Source organism: Lissotriton vulgaris, chromosome 1_1 (assembly GCF_964263255.1).
Source record: "Lissotriton vulgaris chromosome 1_1, aLisVul1.2, whole genome shotgun sequence".
In the NCBI taxonomy this organism is placed as follows: domain Eukaryota; kingdom Metazoa; phylum Chordata; class Amphibia; order Caudata; family Salamandridae; genus Lissotriton; species Lissotriton vulgaris.
In genome coordinates, this window is record NC_141685.1 from 130,289,227 (window position 1) to 130,312,123 (window position 22,897).

A 22,897-nucleotide genomic window follows, 5' to 3' on the forward strand; every position below is an offset into this window, starting at 1 on the left:
CCCCACCTCATTATCCTCTGAGACTGACCTGGCCCCCACCTCATCATCCTCTGAGACTGACCTGGCCGCCACCTCCCCATACTCTGAGACTGACCTGGCCGCCACCTCCTCTTACTGTGAGACTGACCTGGCCGCCACCTCATCATCCTCTGAGACTGACCTGGCCGCCACCTCTTTCTACTCTGAGACTGACCTGGCCACCACCTCATCATACTCTGAGACTGACCTGGCCCCCACCTCCTTTTACTCTGAGACTGACCTGGCCGCCGCCTCCTCATACTCTGAGACTGACCTGGCTGCCACCTCCTCATCCTCTGAGACTGACCTGGCCGCCACCTCATCATCCTCTGAGACTGACCTGGCCGCCACCTCCTCATCCTCTGAGACTGACCTGGCCGCCACCTCCCCATACTGTGAGACTGACCTGGCCGCCACCTTCCCATACTCTTAGACTGACCTGGCCGCCATCTCCTCATACTCTGAGACTGACCTGGCCCCCACCTCATCATCCCCTAAGACTGACTTGGCCCCCACCTCATTATCCTCTGAGACTGACCTGGCCCCCACCTCATCATCCTCTGAGACTGACCTGGCCGCCACCTCCCCATACTCTGAGACTGACCTGGCCGCCACCTCCTCTTACTGTGAGACTGACCTGGCCGCCACCTCATCATCCTCTGAGACTGACCTGGCCGCCACCTCTTTCTACTCTGAGACTGACCTGGCCACCACCTCATCATACTCTGAGACTGACCTGGCCCCCACCTCATCATCCTCTGAGACTGACCTGGCCCCCACCTCATCATCCTCTGAGACTGACCTGGCCGCCACCTCCCCATACTCTGAGACTGACCTGGCCGCCACCTCCTCTTACTGTGAGACTGACCTGGCCGCCACCTCAACATCCTCTGAGACTGACCTGGCCGCCACCTCTTTCTACTCTGCGACTGACCTGGCCACCACCTCATCATACTCTGAGACTGACCTGGCCCCCACCTCATCATCCTCCGAGACTGACCTGGCCCCCACCTCATCATCCTCTGAGACTGACCTGGCTGCCACCTCCTCATACTCTGAGACTGACCTGGCGGCCACCTCATCATCCTCTGAGACTGAACTGGCCCCACCTCATCATCCTCTGAGACTGACCTACCCCCCACCTCATCATCCTCTGAGACTGACCTGGCCGCCACCTCCTCATCCTCTGAGACTGACCTGGCCGCCACCTCCTCATACTCTGAGACTAACCTGGCCGCCACCTCCTTTTACTCTGAGACTGACATGGCCGCCGCCTCCTCATACTCTGAGACTGACCTGGCTGCCACCTTATCATACTCTGAGACTGACCTGGCCGCCACCTCATCATCCTCTGAGACTGACCTGGCCACCACCTCCTCATACTCTGAGACTGACCTGGCCGCCACCTCATCATCCTCTGAGACTGACCTGGCCACCACCTCCTCATACTCTGAGACTGACCTGGCCGCCACCTCATCATCCTCTGAGACTGACCTGGCCCCCACCTCATCATCCTCTGAGACTGACCTGGCCACCACCTCCTTTTACTCTGAGACTGACCTGGCCGCCACCTCATCATCCTCTGAGACTGACCTGGCCCCCACCTCCCAAACAAAGCCGTCTGAAACTGAACTCAGACAAAACAGAAGTCCTCATCTTAGGTACATCCCCCTCCGCTTGGGACGACCCCTGGTGGCCGGAAGCCCTCGGAAAAGCACCCATCCCGACAGACCACGCACGGAACCTTGGAGTCATCCTGGATTCTTCACTCTCAATGAACAGACAAGTCAGCGCCGTATCCTCTTCCTGTTTCAACATTCTTCGCATGCTCAGAAAAACATTTCGCTGGATCCCCTCCGAAACTAGGAAAACAGTCACCCACGCTCTGGTCACGAGCCGACTGGACTACGGAAACACCCTCTACGCAGGTACCACCGCTAAACTCCAGAAGAAACTCCAACGAATCCAAAACGCCTCAGCCAGGCTCATATTAGACATCCCACGCAACGAACACATCTCTGGTCACCTTAAAGACCTCCACTGGCTACCCGTCAATAAGAGAATCACTTTCCGACTGCTTACCCACGCACACAAATCACTCTACGATATCGGACCAGATTGCCTCAACTCTCGACTGTCCTTCTACACCCCCTCCTGCCAACTTCGTTCTTCCAGCCAAGCCCTCGCCACTGTACCCCGCATCAACAAGACCACCATGGGAGGCAGATCCTTTTCATACCTGGCTGCTAAAACATGGAACTCACTCCCCGCTTACCTTCGCCTCACCCAGAACCACCTAGCGTTCAGAAAGCAGCTTAAAACGTGGATATTTGACAAATAATCCTCCTCCCCTTCTCAAGCGCCTTGAAACCCTCTGGGTATGTAGTGCGCTATACAAATTTGTTGACTTGACTTGACTTGACTCTGAGGCTGACCTGGCCGCCACCTCCTCATACTTTGAGACTGACCTGGCCGCCACCTCCTCATCCTCTGAGACTGACCTGGCCGCCACCTCCTCATACTCTGAGACTGACCTGGCCCCCACGTCCCCATACTCTGAGACTGACCTGGCCGCCACCTCCTCATCCTCTGAGACTGACCTAGCCCCCACCTCATCATACTCTGAGACTGACCTGGCCCCCACCTCATCATCCTCTGAGACTGACCTGGCCGCCACCTCATCATCCTCTGAGACTGACCTGGCCGCCACCTCCTCATACTCTGAGACTGACCTGGCTGCCACCTGATCATCCTCTGAGACTGACCTGGCCGCCACCTCCTCATACTCTGAGACTGACCTGGCCGCCACCTCATCATCCTCTGAGACTGACCTGGCCGCCACCTCCTCATACTCTGAGACTGACCTGGCTGCCACCTGATCATCCTCTGAGACTGACCTGGCCCTCCCCTCATCATCTTCTGAGACTGACCTGGCCCCCACCTCATCATCCTCTGAGACTGACCTGGCCGCCACCTCCCCATACTCTGAGACTGACCTGGCCCCCACCTCATCATCCTCTGAGACTGACCTGGCCGCCGCCTCCTCATACTCTGAGACTGACCTGGCCGCCACCTCCTCATCCTCTGAGACTGACCTGGTCGCCACCTCCTCATCCTCTGAGACTGACCTGGCCGCCACCTCATCATACTCTGAGACTGACCTGGCCACCACCTCCTCAGACTCTGAGACTGACCTGGCCGCCACCTCCTCATCCTCTGAGACTGACCTGGCCGCCACCTCCTCATACTGTGAGACTGACCTGGCCGCCACCTCATCATCCTCTGAGACTGACCTGGCCCCCACCGCATCATCCTCTGAGACTGACCTGGCCCCCACTTCATCATCCTCTGAGACTGACCTGGCCGCCACCTCCTCATACTCTGAGACTGACCTGGCTGCCATCTCCCCATACTCTGAGACTGACCTGGCCGCCACCTCATCATCCTCTGAGACTGACCTGGCCGCCACCTCCCCATACTCTGAGACTGACCTGGCCGCTACCTCCCCATACTGTGAGACTGACCTGGCCGCTACCTCCCCATACTGTGAGACTGACCTGGCCGCCACATCCCTATACTCTGAGACTGACCTGGCCCCACCTCCTCATCCTCTGAGACTGACCTGGCCGCCACCTCCTCATCCTCTGGGACTGACCTGGCTGTCACCTCCTCATCCTCTGAGACTGTCCTGGCTGCCACCTCCTCATCCTCTGAGACTGACCTGGCCGCCACCTCCTCATCCTCTGAGACTGACCTGGCCCCCACCTCCTCATCCTTTGAGACTGACCTGGCCGCCACCTCCTCATCCTCTGAGACTGACCTGGCCGCCACCTCCCCATACTCTGAGACTGACCTGGCCGCCACCTCCTCATCCTCTGAGACTGACCTGGCTGTCACCTCCTCATCCTCTGAGACTGACCTGGCTGCCACCTCCTCATCCTCTGAGACTGACCTGGCCGCCACCTCCTCATCCTCTGAGACTAACCTGGCCGCCACCTCCCCATACTCTGAGACTGCCCTGGCCACTACCTCCCCATACTGTGAGACTGACCTGGCCGCCACATCCCTATACTCTGAGACTTACCTGGCCCCCACCTCATCATCCTCTGAGACTGACCTGGCCGCTACCTCCCCATACTGTGAGACTGACCTGGCCGCCACATCCCTATACTCTGAGACTTACCTGGCCCCCACCTCCCCATACTCTGAGACTGACCTGGCCCCCACCTCCTCATCCTCTGAGACTGACCTGGCCGCCATCTCCCCATACTCTGAGACTGACCTGGCCCCCACCTCCTCATCCTCTGAGACTGACCTGGCCGCCACCTCATCATCCTCTGAGACTGACCTGGCCTCCACCTCTTTCTACTCTGAGACTGACCTGGCCGCCACCTCATCATACTCTGAGACTGACCTGGCCCCCACCTCATTATCCTCTGAGACTGACCTGGCCCCCACCTCATCATCCTCTGAGACTGACCTGCCTGCCACCTCCTCATACTCTGAGACTGACCTGGCTGCCACCTCATCATCCTCTGAGACTGACCTGGCCGCCACCTCCCCATCCTCTGAGACTGACCTGGACGCCACCTCCTCATACTCTGAGACTGACCTGGCCGCCACCTCCTCATACTTTGAGACTGACCTGGCCGCCATCTCCCCATACTCTGAGACTGACCTGGCCGCCACCTCCTCATCCCCCGAGACTGACCTGGCCGCCACCGCCTCATCCGCTGAGACTGACCTGGCCGCCACCTCCCCATACTCTGAGACTGACCTGGCCGCTACCTCCCCATACTCTGAGACTGACCTGGCCGCCATCTCCCCATACTCTGAGACTGACCTGGCCGCCACCTCATCATCCTCTGAGACTGACCTGACCGCCACCTCATCATCCTCTGAGACTGACCTGGCCGCCACCTCCTCAGAATCTGAGACTGACCTGGCCCCCACCTCATCATCCTCTGAGACTGACCTGGCCCCCACCTCATCATCCTCTGAGACTGACCTGGCCCCCACCTCATCATCCTCTGAGACTGATCTGGCCGCCACCTCCTCATCCTCTGAGAATGACCTGGCCGCAACGACTTCCTCAGAAAATGCGCTGTTGCAGCAGGAAGTGACATCCTGCAGTGCCTTTTAAAGTCACTGTGTCACTCTCCTAATTCGGGCTGGGGTCTCGGTAGTTGCCTTTTGGCACTGTCTTGGGACGTCAGTCAGAATCTTGTAATGCAGTGCTGTGGAAATCCGTCCTATTTATACATTGTTATTTGGAGCTAGTTAGCACCGCTAGCTCAGCCAACCCCCAGCCTGCCGTGCAGCGTGCATGCCATGACGCGCTGCCACTCCAGCTTTAGTGTTAGTCAGCATAGCAGCACTAGTACGGCTGGACAGCCGAGGCAGGCGTTATACTTAAAATGTGCGGTGATGCGGACCACCACACTGAAAAGCAGTAGTCTAACACCTGATGCGTGGTACTTGGCAGAGCTGCGTTTGTCTGCATTGTTCACCACTTCACTCCCTTGAAAGGTTCACGTATAAAACAAGGAAAGAAGTAGATTGCAGTCCCAATAAATTCATACGGCAGAACAATCAGGTTCGACTCACACAGATCTCTCACTCAGTGGATGGTCCCTTGGCAGTGAGTGACCGGTGCCGGGTCTGAGGATGAGATGCACTACCTAATGTCAGACTCCTTCATACCGGCTCTTATTAGAGTTACCACCTGCCTTTTGCTCATTATTTAAGATTTTGTAAAGGCCCGGACATTATTTTTCAATAAGACTTTGTATAAAATAGATTGTATTAATTATTAACATGGCTTTGCTGTCTTTGTTTCCGTTAACTCTCAGTCATGATTCGTTAAGGCAGCTCTAGAACACATTTTAAAGTGATTTCTACTTATATTTGATATTTTAAGTTTTCACTGATTAGAGGAAAAATGCCAGCTTAAAGTAATCTTGCTTCTTTTGTACTGGCCAGAACATGAAAATACTGGTCATGCCGGTAAAAGACCGACCAGGTGGTACCCCCCCTCTCATATCATAAGACACTCCTTGTCCACGTACACTATCGATGTGCGGGTGCAGGAGGGCTTCGTAGTACTGTCAGGCAAGTTGCATTTGTTGCCTCGGCAGTGACTTCAGATTCGACAGGCACCCATCAGAGCATTCAAGTCTCACTCATCATGAGTGACACTCACACATTTAGAGGTTGTGCTGAAGTCTCACTCACACCTTGCTGAATCTTATAACTGGGAGATGGGGGGGCTAGAACTAGAACTCCATATGTGACTTTGCTTGAACTTCTACTGTGTCTCTGCTGAAAAGCCTGGTCCTGAGGAAACAGTGGGAAGAGGAAGGAAACAAACATAAAAAGGCAAAACAGAGGGCAGAAAAAAGCAAAACAGAGCAGAAGGCGGCAAAACAGAGGACAGAAAAATAAGCAGAAAGCTAAAACCAAGGGCAGAAAAAGGAGCAGAAAAGGCAAAACAGAGGGCAGATAAACAAGCAGAAAAAGCTAAAACAGAGCAAGAAACGAGCAGAGGAGGCACAAACAGAGGGCAGCAGATAGACAGACAGCAGAGGGTAGCGGAACTGTGGGCAAGCTGTACAGGAGAATTGTCGCAGGGGTACCCGCTACCCCTGAAGATTGCTTTCTCTTGTGGTTTAAAGCCTACAAGAAATTGATTTGAATCTACCTACTTTTCAAAAATAATTTGAAATTTTGTAAACAAAACTAAAGTAATATTTGACAGTTACTGAACTCTCTACGCTGGACCGCTCAAATGCCTCGGTAGTCTCTACTTAAAATTTGTGCGATAATTTGAAATCTTTCCTCATCAAGACAATCAAGATGATAAAAGATCTTCCTAGCTGTCTTACCAGAGTGATTTCCTTGGAAGATATGAATTCTATAAAACTCACAGCATTTACGGTAATTTCAAAAGATGGTCTTTTGAAGCTGATGACCAAGGTCAAATCCACCTCCCCAATGACATCTGTCTCCCTTGGATCCAAAATATCACCTTCTCAGATTTTTCTTACCCTGTGATCTCTCTGCTCAATTTATCCTAAAGCCAGGGCGCGGTCCTACATACCTTTAAGGAAGCGGTAGTCATCCCACTTCTAAAAAAAGATGGGGAAGATTCATCTGCCTTGAAGAAAACAACCCATCTTCTTACTTCCTTTCGCAGCCATGATATTGGAGGCAGACATTGCCCAACCTCTCTGCTCTTTTCAAAAAGACTGGTCTTTCCTTGACTCCCATCAGGCAGGTTTTCAACCCGCTCATTATACGGAAAGAATCTTTTTCTCTGGACTTATACATCTCCTTTTCAACAAATTGTAATTGCATTTATATAGTAACTACTACCCCTGATGAGGCCTTGAAGTGGTTACGCCAGTAATATTGGTTATTGTTGGCCATTGTCATAAGTCGAGTGCGTCCAAGCAAACCCTCCGTGCAGTGGCACCAGATTCTGGTTGTGGATTCAATGAACAGGAGTGATTTCTGATCAGTAGTGTGTGGGTGGTATGTGACACCGGCACATGGTTGTTGGAATTAACAGATGATCCGGAGGAGGTTAGGTATTGTTAGGTTGCAGGGATATGACTTTCAGAGGAGCAGACGTTGTGATCTTATAAATGCGTTGAAGGCAGTTTTCAGAAATACAATAATAGGGATTAAGGTGAACGTGAAAAACATGTGACAGAGTAGGTTGTGGGCGGAGAGGAGATGGAAGCGAAGGCGACAGCCACTTGAAAGATAATAGGAAAGGCGACAATCAGACATTTTAAGTAAAAGTCAGTTTTTCATATCATATTTTAGGGATATGGAGTGTCATTTTGAGATAGAGCACAATGTGAGGATGCAAGACTGTAGAAAAGACAGCATTACGTGTGTGTGTGAAGATAATGCTCTATTAGGCATTTTGATTGGCACTTGTAGAGAAACAGACACCTTTGTGACTATTTGGAGTCTAATAACCTCCTTCGCCCCAGCCAACCGGGCTTCATACAGAATCTAAGCACTGAATCGGCCGTCTTTGAGATTTCTGAGCATATCTAAGGCCCCTTGGATATAGGCAGCAAGGTTGACTGATTCTTTCGGATCTGTCAGCAGCTTTTGATACGGTCCCCCACTTGATCCACTTCTGTTGACTTCAGAAAATTGGGCTGAAGGACTCAGCACTGAGCTTGTTGGAGTCTTTTTTAGGGAATAGAGGACAAGAGGTCGGGAGCCCTACTCTTCATCAGGCAATAAGGCCATAACAGTTGGGGGTGCCACAAAGTTTGACCTTGAGCACCACCTTGTTTAATATCTACCTCACCCCTCTTCCCACCTGTTTGACTCCTTTGGAGCCAAGATTATATCATGTGCGGACAACACTCAATTACTCTTCTCTATTAATAAAGTGTAGACAGTAGGGTCCACTCAATGACCAGCATAAAGTAGGTTTATTCTTAGTATAAGGATCCCATCCATAAAGTAGATGCTTCAACTGCCTAACCTCCTATCATGAGATGACATTCTGAGCGCGTACATTCTAGGGCACCTAGCAGCAGCAGGATCATCTCCTTTCCTTAAAACAAAGAATGAGAGGTGAATGAAACAATATAAAACCGAGTTAACATAGTCACGTAGATATTGAGGAGAATGAGAAACTCTTGAAGACTTACGAGTCGCAGGTGAATGACTCTGATGAGAAGACCTCGAAGTAGACGATGAACCATTCGGATGAGGTGAATCTTTCTGTCGAGATTCATTCTGTCGTGGAGTTGAAGAAGGGTTAATAAAATGATGAAGAAAGTCTTTCCTAACCACCACCACCCTGTTCAAGTTCCAAATACCATGGTCAGTGGTTTTAATAGCATTTTTAAAAATCTGTATAACCTTTATGGGTTTCAAAACCCTGGAAGAAGACTTTTTATTAGAAGGATTCTTTATAATGACCCAAACACCAACTGTAACTACAGTTGTTCTTACCCATTTTTTTATATCATGATGTTCTTTCCTGGAGTCAATTTTCTTTGACTCAGCTAAAGACCAATCCCTGTTTTCATTCTCTGTAAATAAATTAGGTTGCATGTCATTAACCCAAGATGGTGTTACCAGAGTATTGGGACATCTACCTCTAAAGAGTTCAAAAGGTGTTAGTTTGGTCACAGCATGAGGTGACAATCTGTAACCCTTCACTTTTAGAAAAAATTCTGTGCACCAATCAAGACCCACAGATTTTGCCATGCCAATGGTTTCTTTTCTTTAAGGACACGGTTGAACCTCTCAACCATGCCGTTGGTTTCTGGGTGGTATAAAGCAGATTTTTTTGTGTAAAATACCATGTTTAGAAAGAAATGTCTCCATTTCTTTTGATACTAGTTGGACACCATTATCTGTAAGGGTAGTATTGGGTATCCCATCTCTCTCAAAGATTTTTTCTAAAAATTAGATAACATGTTTTGTTTCAATTCCACGAGTAATGGCTATCTCTGGTCACCTTGAAAAAAAACCAAGAAGTACGAAAACATACCACTCTGTGCCTGAAGAGAAAACGGGACCAAGGATATCTAATCCCCCTCTTTCCCAGGTGCATTCGGGCGCTTCGGGCTGAACCTTAGGCTTTGCAACCTTTTCGCTTAAAGCACCTTCAAGACAATCCCTGATCTTACGCTCAATTTGTAAATCCATTCCATTCAATAGTCTGCAGTCTTGTGCAGGGGTGAAGAAAGCTGGTAAAGGAAACATTTCATTCTTTAAAATACACAAAAATCCTGATCGTTGTGACACTTTTGAATGTGACAATAAAAAAAATGTTTATCACAAAATAGATGTGTTAGTTGTCAATTCTCTTTGCCTCTAATGCTCACCAGCAGTTCCCCCAAAACACCGTAGGTTCGCAGATGTACTCCAGACCACTCGGCTCCAAATTGTAGTGATACCATACACCAAAAGTAGGATTCATTTCTGCTTTATTGTCTGAAGTATAAGGTAATGGCAGATCCCAACTCCAGCCTCTGCTCCTCCTAGGATGCCATGACCTCACATCTCCAAAAACACTGTGTGGCGCCTTAGCAACAGTAAGCCCACAACAGCGAGATTAAAGCATGTTAAAAAAAGAAAAAATAATTGTAGAAATTCAACCAAGTTGGGATGAAATGTGGGACCTAGAGCTGGTGCAACATTACAAATGCATACGCAGTTAAAATAGACCAATGTCTTGCATGCATGGGACATCTCCCATGAGTCAATGTGCTTCGGTTGTGATGGAATGAAAAATAAATGGTACAGCACCCAATTGGTATGGCAACGTCGTTAAAATCTTGGATCTGACAATCAGTGATGAGATTGGCGTTTGTTACATTAGAGGGGAAAACAGTTTTAGGCCATCAGTTCCTTGGCAACTTCAACACTCATTTCCTTGGATTAATTGTTTGATTTATAAAGTGTTATATAACTTGAACGCGACCTGTGAGGGTATCAGAGCGCTTTACAGAAGATTGGTACAGAAGAAAAGAGAATATGAAAGCAAACAACAACATCATCATGAGAGGTACAAAACTGTAAACTCATGAATTGAGACGGGAGACAGGGACTTGGTCAAGGACTGGTGACGGGGTGGAAAACATAAGCAGAAAGGGCAGCACAGCACTGCTCAGGATCACACAGGGAGTCTGAGGAGAAAAGGGATCCAAAGGAGAAGCCTGCACAAAGGAAAGAGATAGCTAGATCTCAGCAAGGATGGGCACTCAAGAGGTGATTCAGCACTCAGAATAACTACACCCAGGACGGACGTGCAAGACATGTATATGAAACAACATTAACAATAAAGGGAATGTGGGGTAAAGCACTCGGGAGCTCCACACAGTAAGACTTAAGCACAGAAAATTCCTCTCCCACAATCGCTGTTACAGATACTGACTGAAAAGGCAGGGACTGTGGAGCTTATACCTACGGGGATGTTATAAATGGAACTCAAAGACAATAGTCACAGAAGACAAGAAACACCACCTAGGTTGTCAGCTGTGCCCACAGATCCTGGCGATCAAACAGGAACACAGCAAGGGTGTAGAACTAAACACAAGCACAACAGACAAGGAGCTAGCATGGAGGAGTGCTTAACAGGACAGAAGAGAAACAAGAACACACCTGGAGGAAAGCAAGTCGCAAACATACAATGTAATAGAAGCAAGACAACAAGAATAGAAAAACAGCAAACTAGGAACTGGAACCAAGAGAATGGGAAGAAAGGCAGGGACAGAAGGGGAGGCTACAGGGGTATACTAGAATAGTGCTGGATCAGCAGCCAAGAAAACAAAGTAGCACTGAAGGCTGTGCTGGGGCAGGAACAAGAATTGAGCAAAAGCTCAAGGGTCAAGGTAGCACTGCTGGCAGTGCTGGTTCAGGAACAGGGAATTACTAAAGGTTCAGGAGTGAAGGTAGCACTGCAGGCAGTGCTGGTTCAGGAACAGGGAACTACCAAAGCTTCAGGAGTGAAGGTAGCACTGCAGGCAGTGCTGGCTCAGGAACAGGGAATTACTAAAGGTTCAGGAGTGAAGGTAGCACTGCAGGCAGTGCTGTTTCAGGAACAGGGAACTACCAAAGCTTCAGGAGTGAAGGTAGCACTGCAGGCAGTACTGCTTCAGGAACAGGGAATTGCTAAAGGTTCAGGAGTGAAGGTAGCACTGCAGGCAGTGCTGGTTCAGGAACAGGGAACTACCAAAGCTTCAGGAGTGAAGGTAGCACTGCAGGCAGTGCTGGCTCAGGAACAGGGAATTACTAAAGGTTCAGGAGTGAAGGTAGCACTGCAGGCAGTGCTGGTTCAGGAACAGGGAACTACCAAAGCTTCAGGAGTGAAGGTAGCACTGCAGGCAGTGCTGGTTCAGGAACAGGGAATTACTAAAGCTTCAGGAGTGAAGGTAGCACTGCAGGCAGTGCTGGTTCAGGAACAGGTAATTACTAAAGGTTCAGGAGTGAAGGTAGCACTGCTGGCAGTGCTGGTTCAGGAACAGGGAATTACTAAAGGTTCAGGAGTGGAGGTAGCACTGCAGGCAGTGCTGGTTCAGGAACAGGTAATTACTAAAGCTCCAGGAGTGAAGGTAGCACTGCAGGCAGTGCTGGTTCAGGAACAGGGAATTACTAAAGGTTCAGGAGTGAGGGTAGCACTGCAGGCAGTGCTGGTTCAGGAACAGGGAATTACTAAAGGTTCAGGAGTGAAGGTAGCACCGCAGGCAGTACTGCTTCAGGAACAGGGAATTACTAAAGCTTCAGGAGTGAAGGTAGCACTGCAGGCAGTGCTGGTTCAGGAACAGGTAATTACTAAAGCTTCAGGAGTGAAGGTAGCACTGCAGGCAGTGCTGCTTCAGGAACAGGGAATTGCTAAAGGTTCAGGAGTGAAGGTAGCACTGCAGGCAGTGCTGGTTCAGGAACAGGGAACTACCAAAGCTTCAGGAGTGAAGGTAGCACTGCAGGCAGTGCTGGTTCAGGAACAGGGAATTACTAAAGCTTCAGGAGTGAATGTAGCACTGCAGGCAGTGCTGGTTCAGGAACAGGTAATTACTAAAGGTTCAGGAGTGAAGGTAGCACCGCAGGCAGTACTGCTTCAGGAACAGGGAATTGCTAAAGGTTCAGGAGTGAAGGTAGCACTGCAGGCAGTGCTGGTTCAGGAACAGGGAACTACCAAAGCTTCAGGAGTGAAGGTAGCACTGCAGGCAGTGCTGGCTCAGGAACAGGGAATTACTAAAGCTTCAGGAGTGAAGGTAGCACTGCAGGCAGTGCTGGTTCAGGAACAGGTAATTACTAAAGCTTCAGGAGTGAAGGTAGCACTGCAGGCAGTGCTGGCTCAGGAACAGGGAATTACTAAAGCTTCAGGAGTGAAGGTAGCACTCCAGGCAGTGCTGGTTCAGGAACAGGTAATTACTAAAGGTTCAGGAGTGAAGGTAGCACTGCTGGCAGTACTGCTTCAGGAACAGGGAATTACTAAAGCTTCAGGAGTGAAGGTAGCACTGCAGGCAGTGCTGGTTCAGGAACAGGTAATTACTAAAGCTTCAGGAGTGAAGGTAGCACTGCAGGCAGTGCTGCTTCAGGAACAGGGAATTGCTAAAGGTTCAGGAGTGAAGGTAGCACTGCAGCCAGTGCTGGTTCAGGAACAGGGAACTACCAAAGCTTCAGGAGTGAAGGTAGCACTGCAGGCAGTGCTGGTTCAGGAACAGGGAATTACTAAAGCTTCAGGAGTGAAGGTAGCACTGCAGGCAGTGCTGGTTCAGGAACAGGTAATTACTAAAGGTTCAGGAGTGAAGGTAGCACCGCAGGCAGTACTGCTTCAGGAACAGGGAATTGCTAAAGGTTCAGGAGTGAAGGTAGCACTGCAGGCAGTGCTGGTTCAGGAACAGGGAACTACCAAAGCTTCAGGAGTGAAGGTAGCACTGCAGGCAGTGCTGGCTCAGGAACAGGGAATTACTAAAGGTTCAGGAGTGAAGGTAGCACTGCAGGCAGTGCTGGTTCAGGAACAGGGAACTACCAAAGCTTCAGGAGTGAAGGTAGCACTGCAGGCAGTGCTGCTTCAGGAACAGGGAATTGCTAAAGGTTCAGGAGTGAAGGTAGCACTGCAGGCAGTGCTGGTTCAGGAACAGGGAACTACCAAAGCTTCAGGAGTGAAGGTAGCACTGCAGGCAGTGCTGGCTCAGGAACAGGGAATTACTAAAGGTTCAGGAGTGAAGGTAGCACTGCAGGCAGTGCTGGTTCAGGAACAGGTAATTACTAAAGGTTCAGGAGTGAAGGTAGCACTGCTGGCAGTACTGCTTCAGGAACAGGGAATTGCTAAAGGTTCAGGAGTGAAGGTAGCACTGCAGGCAGTGCTGGTTCAGGAACAGGGAATTACTAAAGGTTTAGGAGTGAAGGTAGCACTGCAGGCAGTGCTGCTTCAGGAACAGGGAATTGCTAAAGGTTCAGGAGTGAAGGTAGCACTGCAGGCAGTGCTGCTTCAGGAACAGGGAATTGCTAAAGGTTCAGGAGTGAAGGTAGCACTGCAGGCAGTGCTGCTTCAGGAACAGGGAATTGCTAAAGGTTCAGGAGTGAAGGTAGCACCGCAGGCAGTGCTGGTTCAGGAACAGGGAATTGCTAAAGGTTCAGGAGGGAAGGTAGCACTGCAGGCAGTGCTGGTTCAGGAACAGGGAATTACTAAAGGTTCAGGAGGGAAGGTAGCACTGCAGGCAGTGCTGGTTCAGGAACAGGGAATTGCTAAAGGTTCAGGAGGGAAGGTAGCACTGCAGGCAGTGCTGGTTCAGGAACAGGGAATTGCTAAAGGTTCAGGAGTGAAGGTAGCACTGCAGGCAGTGCTGGTTCAGGAACAGGGAATTGCTAAAGGTTCAGGAGGGAAGGTAGCACTGCAGGCAGTGCTGGTTCAGGAACAGGGAATTGCTAAAGGTTCAGGAGGGAAGGTAGCACTGCAGGCAGTGCTGCTTCAGGAACAGGGAATTACTAAAGGTTCAGGAGTGAAGGTAGCACTGCAGGCAGTGCTGGTTCAGGAACAGGGAATTGCTAAAGGTTCAGGAGGGAAGGTAGCTGCAGGCAGTGCTGGTTCAGGAACAGGGAATTGCTAAAGGTTCAGGAGTGAAGGTAGCACTGCAGGCAGTGCTGGTTCAGGAACAGGGAATTGCTAAAGGTTCAGGAGTGAAGGTAGCACTGCAGGCAGTGCTGGTTCAGGAACAGGGAATTGCTAAAGGTTCAGGAGTGCAGGTAGCACTGCAGGCAGTGCTGGTTCAGGAACAGGGAATTGCTAAAGGTTCAGGAGTGAAGGTAGCACTGCAGGCAGTGCTGGTTCAGGAACAGGGAATTGCTAAAGGTTCAGGAGTGAAGGTAGCACTGCAGGCAGTGCTGCTTCAGGAACAGGGAATTGCTAAAGGTTCAGGAGTGAAGGTAGCACTTCAGGCAGTGCTGGGTCAGGAACAGGGAATTGCTAAAGGTTCAGGAGTGAAGGTAGCACTGCAGGCAGTGCTGGTTTAGGAACAGGAAATTGCTAAAGGTTCAGGAGTGAAGGTAGCACTGCAGGCAGTGCATGTTCAGGAACAGGGAATTACTAAAGGTTCAGGAGTGCAGGTAGCACACAGGCAGTGCTGGTTCAGGAACAGGGAATTGCTAAAGGTTCATGAGTGCAGGTAGCACTGCATGCAGTGCTGGTTCAGGAACAGGGAATTACTAAAGGTTCAGGAGTGCAGGTAGCACTGCAGGCAGTGCTGGTTCAGGAACAGGGAATTGCTAAAGGTTCAGGAGTGCAGGTAGCACTGCAGGCAGTGCTGGTTCAGGAACAGGGAATTGCTAAAGGTTCAGGAGTGCAGGTAGCACTGCAGGCAGTGCTGGTTCAGGAACAGGGAATTGCTAAAGGTTCAGGAGTGAAGCTAGCACTGCAGGCAGTGCTGGTTCAGGAACAGGGAATTACTAACGGTTGAGGAGTGAAGGTAGAACTGCAGGCAGTGCTGCTTCAGGAACAGGGAATTGCTAAAGGTTCAGGAGTGAAGGCAGCACTGAGTGAAGGTAGCACTGCAGGCAGTGCTGGTTCAGGAATAGGGAATTGCTAAAGGTTCAGGAGTGAAGGTAAGGTTCAGGAGTGCAGGTAGCACTGCAGGCAGTGCTGGTTCAGGAACAGGGAATTGCTAAATGTTCAGGAGTGCAGGTAGCACTGCAGGCAGTGCTGGTTCAGGAACAGGGAATTACTAAAGGTTCAGGAGTGAGGGTAGCACTGCAGGTAGTGCTGGTTCAGGAACAGGGAATTACTAAAGGTTCATGAGTGAGGGTAGCACTGCAGGCAGTGCTGCTACAGGAACAGGTAATTACTAAAGGTTCAGGAGTGAAGGTAGCACTGGCGGCAGTGCTGGTTCAGGAACAGGGGATTACTAAAGGTTCAGGAGTGCAGGTAGCACTGCAGGCAGTGCTGGTTAAGGAACAGGGGATTACTAAAGGTTCAGGAGTGCAGGTAGCACTGCAGGCAGTGCTGGTTCAGGAACAGGGGATTACTAAAGGTTCAGGAGTGCAGGTAGCACTGCAGGCAGTGCTGGTTCAGGAACAGGGGATTACTAAAGGTTCAGGAGTGCAGGTAGCACTGCAGGCAGTGCTGGTTAAGGAACAGGGGATTACTAAAGGTTCAGGAGTGCAGGTAGCACTGCAGGCAGTGCTGGATCAGGAACAGGGGATTACTAAAGGTTCAGGAGTGCAGGTAGCACTGCAGGCAGTGCTGGTTCAGGAACAGGGAATTACTAAAGGTTCAGGAGTGCAGGGAGCACTGCAGGCAGTTCTGGTTCAGGAACAGGGGATTACTAAAGGTTCAGGAGTGCAGGTAGCACTGCAGGCAGTGCTGGTTCAGGAACAGGGAATTACTAAAGGTTCAGGAGTGAGGGTAGCACCTCAGGCAGTGCTGGTTCAGGAACAGGGATTTACTAAAGGTTTAGGAGTGAAGGTAGCACTGCAGGCAGTGCTGGTTCAGGAACAGGGAATTACTAAAGGTTCAGGAGTGAAGGTAGCACCGCAGGCAGTGCTGGTTCAGGACAGGGATTCACTAAAGGTTCAGGAGTGAAGGTAGCACTGCAGGCAGTGCTGGTTCAGGAACAGGGATTTACTAAAGGTTCCGGAGTGAAGGTAGTGCTGCAGGCAGTGCCGGTTCAGGACCAGGGATTTACTAAAGGTTCAGGAGTGAAGGTAGCACTGCAGGCAGTGCCGGTTCAGGACAGGGAATTACTAAAGGTTCAGGAGTGAAGGTAGCACTGCAGGCAGTGCTGGTTCAGGAACAGCGAATTACTAAAGGTTCAGGAGTGAAGGTAGCACTGCAGGCAGTGCCGGTTCAGGACAGGGAATTACTAAAGGTTCAGGAGTGAAGGTAGCACTGCAGGCAGTGCTGCTTCAGGAACAGGGAATTGCTAAAGGTTCAGGAGTGAAGGTAGCACTGCAGGCAGTGCTGGTTCAGGACAGGGAATTGCTAAAGGTTCAGGAGTGAAGGTAGCACTGCAGGCAGTGCTGGTTCAGGAACAGGGAATTACTAAAGGTTCAGGAGTGCACGTAGCACTGCAGGCAGTGCCGGTTCAGGAACAGGGAAATACTAAAGGTTCAGGAGTGCAGGTAGCACTGCAGGCAGTGCCGGTTCAGGAACAGGGAATTACTAAAGGTTCAGGAGTGAAGGTAGCACTGCAGGCAGTGCCGGTTCAGGAACAGGGAATTACTAAAGGTTCAGGAGTGCAGGTAGCACTGCAGGCAGTGCTGGTTCAGGAACAGGGGATTACTAAAGGTTCAGGAGTGCAGGTAGCACTGCAGGCAGTGCTGGTTCAGGAACAGGGAATTACTAAAGGTTCAGGAGTGAGGGTAGCACTGCAGGCAGTGCTGGTTCAGAAACAGGGAATTACTAAAGGTTCAGGAGTGAAGGTAGCACTGCAGGCAGTGCTGTTTCAGGAACAGGGAATTACTAAAGGTTCAGGAGTGAGGGTAGCACTGCAAGCAGTGCTGGTTCAGGAACAGGGAATTACTAAAGGTTCAGGAGTGAAGGTAGCACTGCAGGCAGTGCTGGTTCAGGAACAGGGAATTGCTAAAGGTTCAGGAGTGAAGGTAGCACTGCTGGCAGTGCTGGTTCAGGAACAGGGAATTACTAAAGGTTCAGGAGTGAAGGTAGCACTGCAGGCAGTGCCGGTTCAGGAACAGGGAATTACTAAAGGTTCAGGAGTGAAGGTAGCACTGCAGGCAGTGCCGGTTCAGGAACAGGGAATTACTAAAGGTTCAGGAGTGAAGGTAGCACTGCAGGCAGCGCCGGTTCAGGAACAGGGATTTACTAAAGGTTCAGGAGTGAAGGTAGCACTGCAGGCAGTGCTGGTTCAGGACAGGGAATTACTAAAGGTTCAGGAGTGAAGGTAGCACTGCAGGCAGTGCTGGTTCAGGAACAGGGAATTACTAAAGGTTCAGGAGTGAAGGTAGCACTGCAGGCAGTGCTGGTTCCGGAACAGGGAATTACTAAAGGTTCAGGAGTGAAGGTAGCACTGCAGGCAGTGCTGGTTCAGGAACAGGGAATTACTAAAGGTTCAGGAGTGAAGGTAGCACTGCAGGCAGTGCTGGTTCAGGAACTGGGGATTATTAAGGTTCAGGAGTGCAGGTAGCACTGCAGGCAGTGCTGGTTCAGGAACAGGGAATTACTAAAGGTTCAGGAGTGAGGGTAGCACTGCAGGCAGTGCTGGTTCAGGAACAGGGAATTACTAAAGGTTCAGGAGTGAAGGTAGCACTGCAGGCAGTGCTGTTTCAGGAACAGGGAATTACTAAAGGTTCAGGAGTGAGGGTAGCACTGCAAGCAATGCTGGTTCAGGAACAGGGAATTACTAAAGGTTCAGGAGTGAAGGTAGCACTGCAGGCAGTGCTGGTTCAGGAACAGGGAATTACTAAAGGTTCAGGAGTGCAGGTAGCACTGCAGGCAGTGCTGGTTCAGGAACAGGGAATTACTAAAGGTTCAGGAGTGAAGGAAGCACTGCAGGCAGTGCTGTTTCAGGAACAGGTAATTACTAAAGGTTCAGAAGTGAAGGTAGCACTGCAGGCAGTGCTGCTTCAGGAACAGGGAATTGCTAAAGGTTCAGGAGTGAAGGTAGCACTGCAGGCAGTGCTGGTTCAGGAACAGGGAATTACTAAAGGTTTAGGAGTGAAGGTAGCACTGCAGGCAGTGCTGCTTCAGGAACAGGGAATTGCTAAAGGTTCAGGAGTGAAGGTAGCACTGCAGGCAGTGCTGCTTCAGGAACAGGGAATTGCTAAAGGTTCAGGAGTGAAGGTAGCACTGCAGACAGTGCTGCTTCAGGAACAGGGAATTGCTAAAGGTTCAGGAGTGAAGGTAGCACTGCAGGCAGTGCTGGTTCAGGAACAGGGAATTGCTAAAGGTTCAGGAGGGAAGGTAGCACTGCAGGCAGTGCTGGTTCAGGAACAGGGAATTGCTAAAGGTTCAGGAGTGAAGGTAGCACTGCAGGCAGTGCTGGTTCAGGAACAGGGAATTGCTAAAGGTTCAGGAGTGAAGGTAGCACTGCAGGCAGTGCTGGTTCAGGAACAGGGAATTGCTAAAGGTTCAGGAGTGCAGGTAGCACTGCAGGCAGTGCTGGTTCAGGAACAGGGAATTGCTAAAGGTTCAGGAGTGAAGGTAGCACTGCAGGCAGTGCTGGTTCAGGAACAGGGAATTGCTAAAGGTTCAGGAGTGAAGGTAGCACTGCAGGCAGTGCTGCTTCAGGAACAGGGAATTGCTAAAGGTTCAGGAGTGAAGGTAGCACTTCAGGCAGTGCTGGGTCAGGAACAGGGAATTGCTAAAGGTTCAGGAGTGAAGGTAGCACTGCAGGCAGTGCTGGTTTAGGAACAGGAAATTGCTAAAGGTTCAGGAGTGAAGGTAGCACTGCAGGCAGTGCTGGTTCAGGAACAGGGAATTACTAAAGGTTCAGGGGTGCAGGTAGCACTGCAGGCAGTGCTGGTTCAGGAACAGGGAATTGCTAAAGGTTCATGAGTGCAGGTAGCACTGCATGCAGTGCTGGTTCAGGAACAGGGAATTACTAAAGGTTCAGGAGTGCAGGTAGCACTGCAGGCAGTGCTGGTTCAGGAACAGGGAATTGCTAAAGGTTCAGGATTGCAGGTAGCACCGCAGGCAGTGCTGGTTCAGGAACAGGGAATTGCTAAAGGTTCAGGAGTGCAGGTAGCACTGCAGGCAGTGCTGGTTCAGGAACAGGGAATTGCTAAAGGTTCAGGAGTGAAGCTAGCACTGCAGGCAGTGCTGGTTCAGGAACAGGGAATTACTAAAGGTTCAGGAGTGAAGGTAGCACTGCAGGCAGTGCTGCTTCAGGAACAGGGAATTGCTAAAGGTTCAGGAGTGAAGGCAGCACTGCAGGCAGTGCTGGTTCAGGAACAGGGAATTGCTAAAGGTTCAGGAGTGAAGGTAGCACTGCAGGCAGTGCTGGTTCAGGAACAGGGAATTGCTAAAGCTTCAGGAGTGAAGGTAAGGTTCAGGAGTGCAGGTAGCACTGCAGGCAGTGCTGGTTCAGGAACAGGGAATTACTAAAGGTTCAGGAGTGAAGGTAGCACTGCAGGCAGTGCTGGTTCAGGAACAGGGAATTGCTAAAGGTTCAGGAGGGAAGGTAGCACTGCAGGCAGTGCTGGTTCAGGAACAGGGAATTGCTAAAGGTTCAGGAGTGAAGGTAGCACTGCAGGCAGTGCTGGTTCAGGAACAGGGAATTGCTAAAGGTTCAGGAGGGAAGGTAGCACTGCAGGCAGTGCTGGTTCAGGAACAGGGAATTGCTAAAGGTTCAGGAGGGAAGGTAGCACTGCAGGCAGTGCTGCTTCAGGAACAGGGAATTACTAAAGGTTCAGGAGTGAAGGTAGCACTGCAGGCAGTGCTGGTTCAGGAACAGGGAATTGCTAAAGGTTCAGGAGGGAAGGTAGCTGCAGGCAGTGCTGGTTCAGGAACAGGGAATTGCTAAAGGTTCAGGAGTGAAGGTAGCACTGCAGGCAGTGCTGGTTCAGGAACAGGGAATTGCTAAAGGTTCAGGAGTGAAGGTAGCACTGCAGGCAGTGCTGGTTCAGGAACAGGGAATTGCTAAAGGTTCAGGAGTGCAGGTAGCACTGCAGGCAGTGCTGGTTCAGGAACAGGGAATTGCTAAAGGTTCAGGAGTGAAGGTAGCACTGCAGGCAGTGCTGGTTCAGGAACAGGGAATTGCTAAAGGTTCAGGAGTGAAGGTAGCACTGCAGGCAGTGCTGCTTCAGGAACAGGGAATTGCTAAAGGTTCAGGAGTGAAGGTAGCACTTCAGGCAGTGCTGGGTCAGGAACAGGGAATTGCTAAAGGTTCAGGAGTGAAGGTAGCACTGCAGGCAGTGCTGGTTTAGGAACAGGAAATTGCTAAAGGTTCAGGAGTGAAGGTAGCACTGCAGGCAGTGCTGGTTCAGGAACAGGGAATTACTAAAGGTTCAGGAGTGCAGGTAGCACACAGGCAGTGCTGGTTCAGGAACAGGGAATTGCTAAAGGTTCATGAGTGCAGGTAGCACTGCATGCAGTGCTGGTTCAGGAACAGGGAATTACTAAAGGTTCAGGAGTGCAGGTAGCACTGCAGGCAGTGCTGGTTCAGGAACAGGGAATTGCTAAAGGTTCAGGAGTGCAGGTAGCACTGCAGGCAGTGCTGGTTCAGGAACAGGGAATTGCTAAAGGTTCAGGAGTGCAGGTAGCACTGCAGGCAGTGCTGGTTCAGGAACAGGGAATTGCTAAAGGTTCAGGAGTGAAGCTAGCACTGCAGGCAGTGCTGGTTCAGGAACAGGGAATTACTAAAGGTTGAGGAGTGAAGGTAGAACTGCAGGCAGTGCTGCTTCAGGAACAGGGAATTGCTAAAGGTTCAGGAGTGAAGGCAGCACTGAGTGAAGGTAGCACTGCAGGCAGTGCTGGTTCAGGAATAGGGAATTGCTAAAGGTTCAGGAGTGAAGGTAAGGTTCAGGAGTGCAGGTAGCACTGCAGGCAGTGCTGGTTCAGGAACAGGGAATTGCTAAATGTTCAGGAGTGCAGGTAGCACTGCAGGCAGTGCTGGTTCAGGAACAGGGAATTACTAAAGGTTCAGGAGTGAGGGTAGCACTGCAGGTAGTGCTGGTTCAGGAACAGGGAATTACTAAAGGTTCATGAGTGAGGGTAGCACTGCAGGCAGTGCTGCTACAGGAACAGGTAATTACTAAAGGTTCAGGAGTGAAGGTAGCACTGGCGGCAGTGCTGGTTCAGGAACAGGGGATTACTAAAGGTTCAGGAGTGCAGGTAGCACTGCAGGCAGTGCTGGTTAAGGAACAGGGGATTACTAAAGGTTCAGGAGTGCAGGTAGCACTGCAGGCAGTGCTGGTTCAGGAACAGGGGATTACTAAAGGTTCAGGAGTGCAGGTAGCACTGCAGGCAGTGCTGGTTCAGGAACAGGGGATTACTAAAGGTTCAGGAGTGCAGGTAGCACTGCAGGCAGTGCTGGTTAAGGAACAGGGGATTACTAAAGGTTCAGGAGTGCAGGTAGCACTGCAGGCAGTGCTGGTTCAGGAACAGGGGATTACTAAAGGTTCAGGAGTGCAGGTAGCACTGCAGGCAGTGCTGGTTCAGGAACAGGGAATTACTAAAGGTTCAGGAGTGCAGGGAGCACTGCAGGCAGTTCTGGTTCAGGAACAGGGGATTACTAAAGGTTCAGGTGTGCAGGTAGCACTGCAGGCAGTGCTGGTTCAGGAACAGGGAATTACTAAAGGTTCAGGAGTGAGGGTAGCACCTCAGGCAGTGCTGGTTCAGGAACAGGGATTTACTAAAGGTTTAGGAGTGAAGGTAGCACTGCAGGCAGTGCTGGTTCAGGAACAGGGAATTACTAAAGGTTCAGGAGTGAAGGTAGCACCGCAGGCAGTGCTGGTTCAGGACAGGGATTCACTAAAGGTTCAGGAGTGAAGGTAGCACTGCAGGCAGTGCTGGTTCAGGAACAGGGATTTACTAAAGGTTCCGGAGTGAAGGTAGTGCTGCAGGCAGTGCCGGTTCAGGACCAGGGATTTACTAAAGGTTCAGGAGTGAAGGTAGCACTGCAGGCAGTGCCGGTTCAGGACAGGGAATTACTAAAGGTTCAGGAGTGAAGGTAGCACTGCAGGCAGTGCTGGTTCAGGAACAGCGAATTACTAAAGGTTCAGGAGTGAAGGTAGCACTGCAGGCAGTGCCGGTTCAGGACAGGGAATTACTAAAGGTTCAGGAGTGAAGGTAGCACTGCAGGCAGTGCTGCTTCAGGAACAGGGAATTGCTAAAGGTTCAGGAGTGAAGGTAGCACTGCAGGCAGTGCTGGTTCAGGACAGGGAATTGCTAAAGGTTCAGGAGTGAAGGTAGCACTGCAGGCAGTGCTGGTTCAGG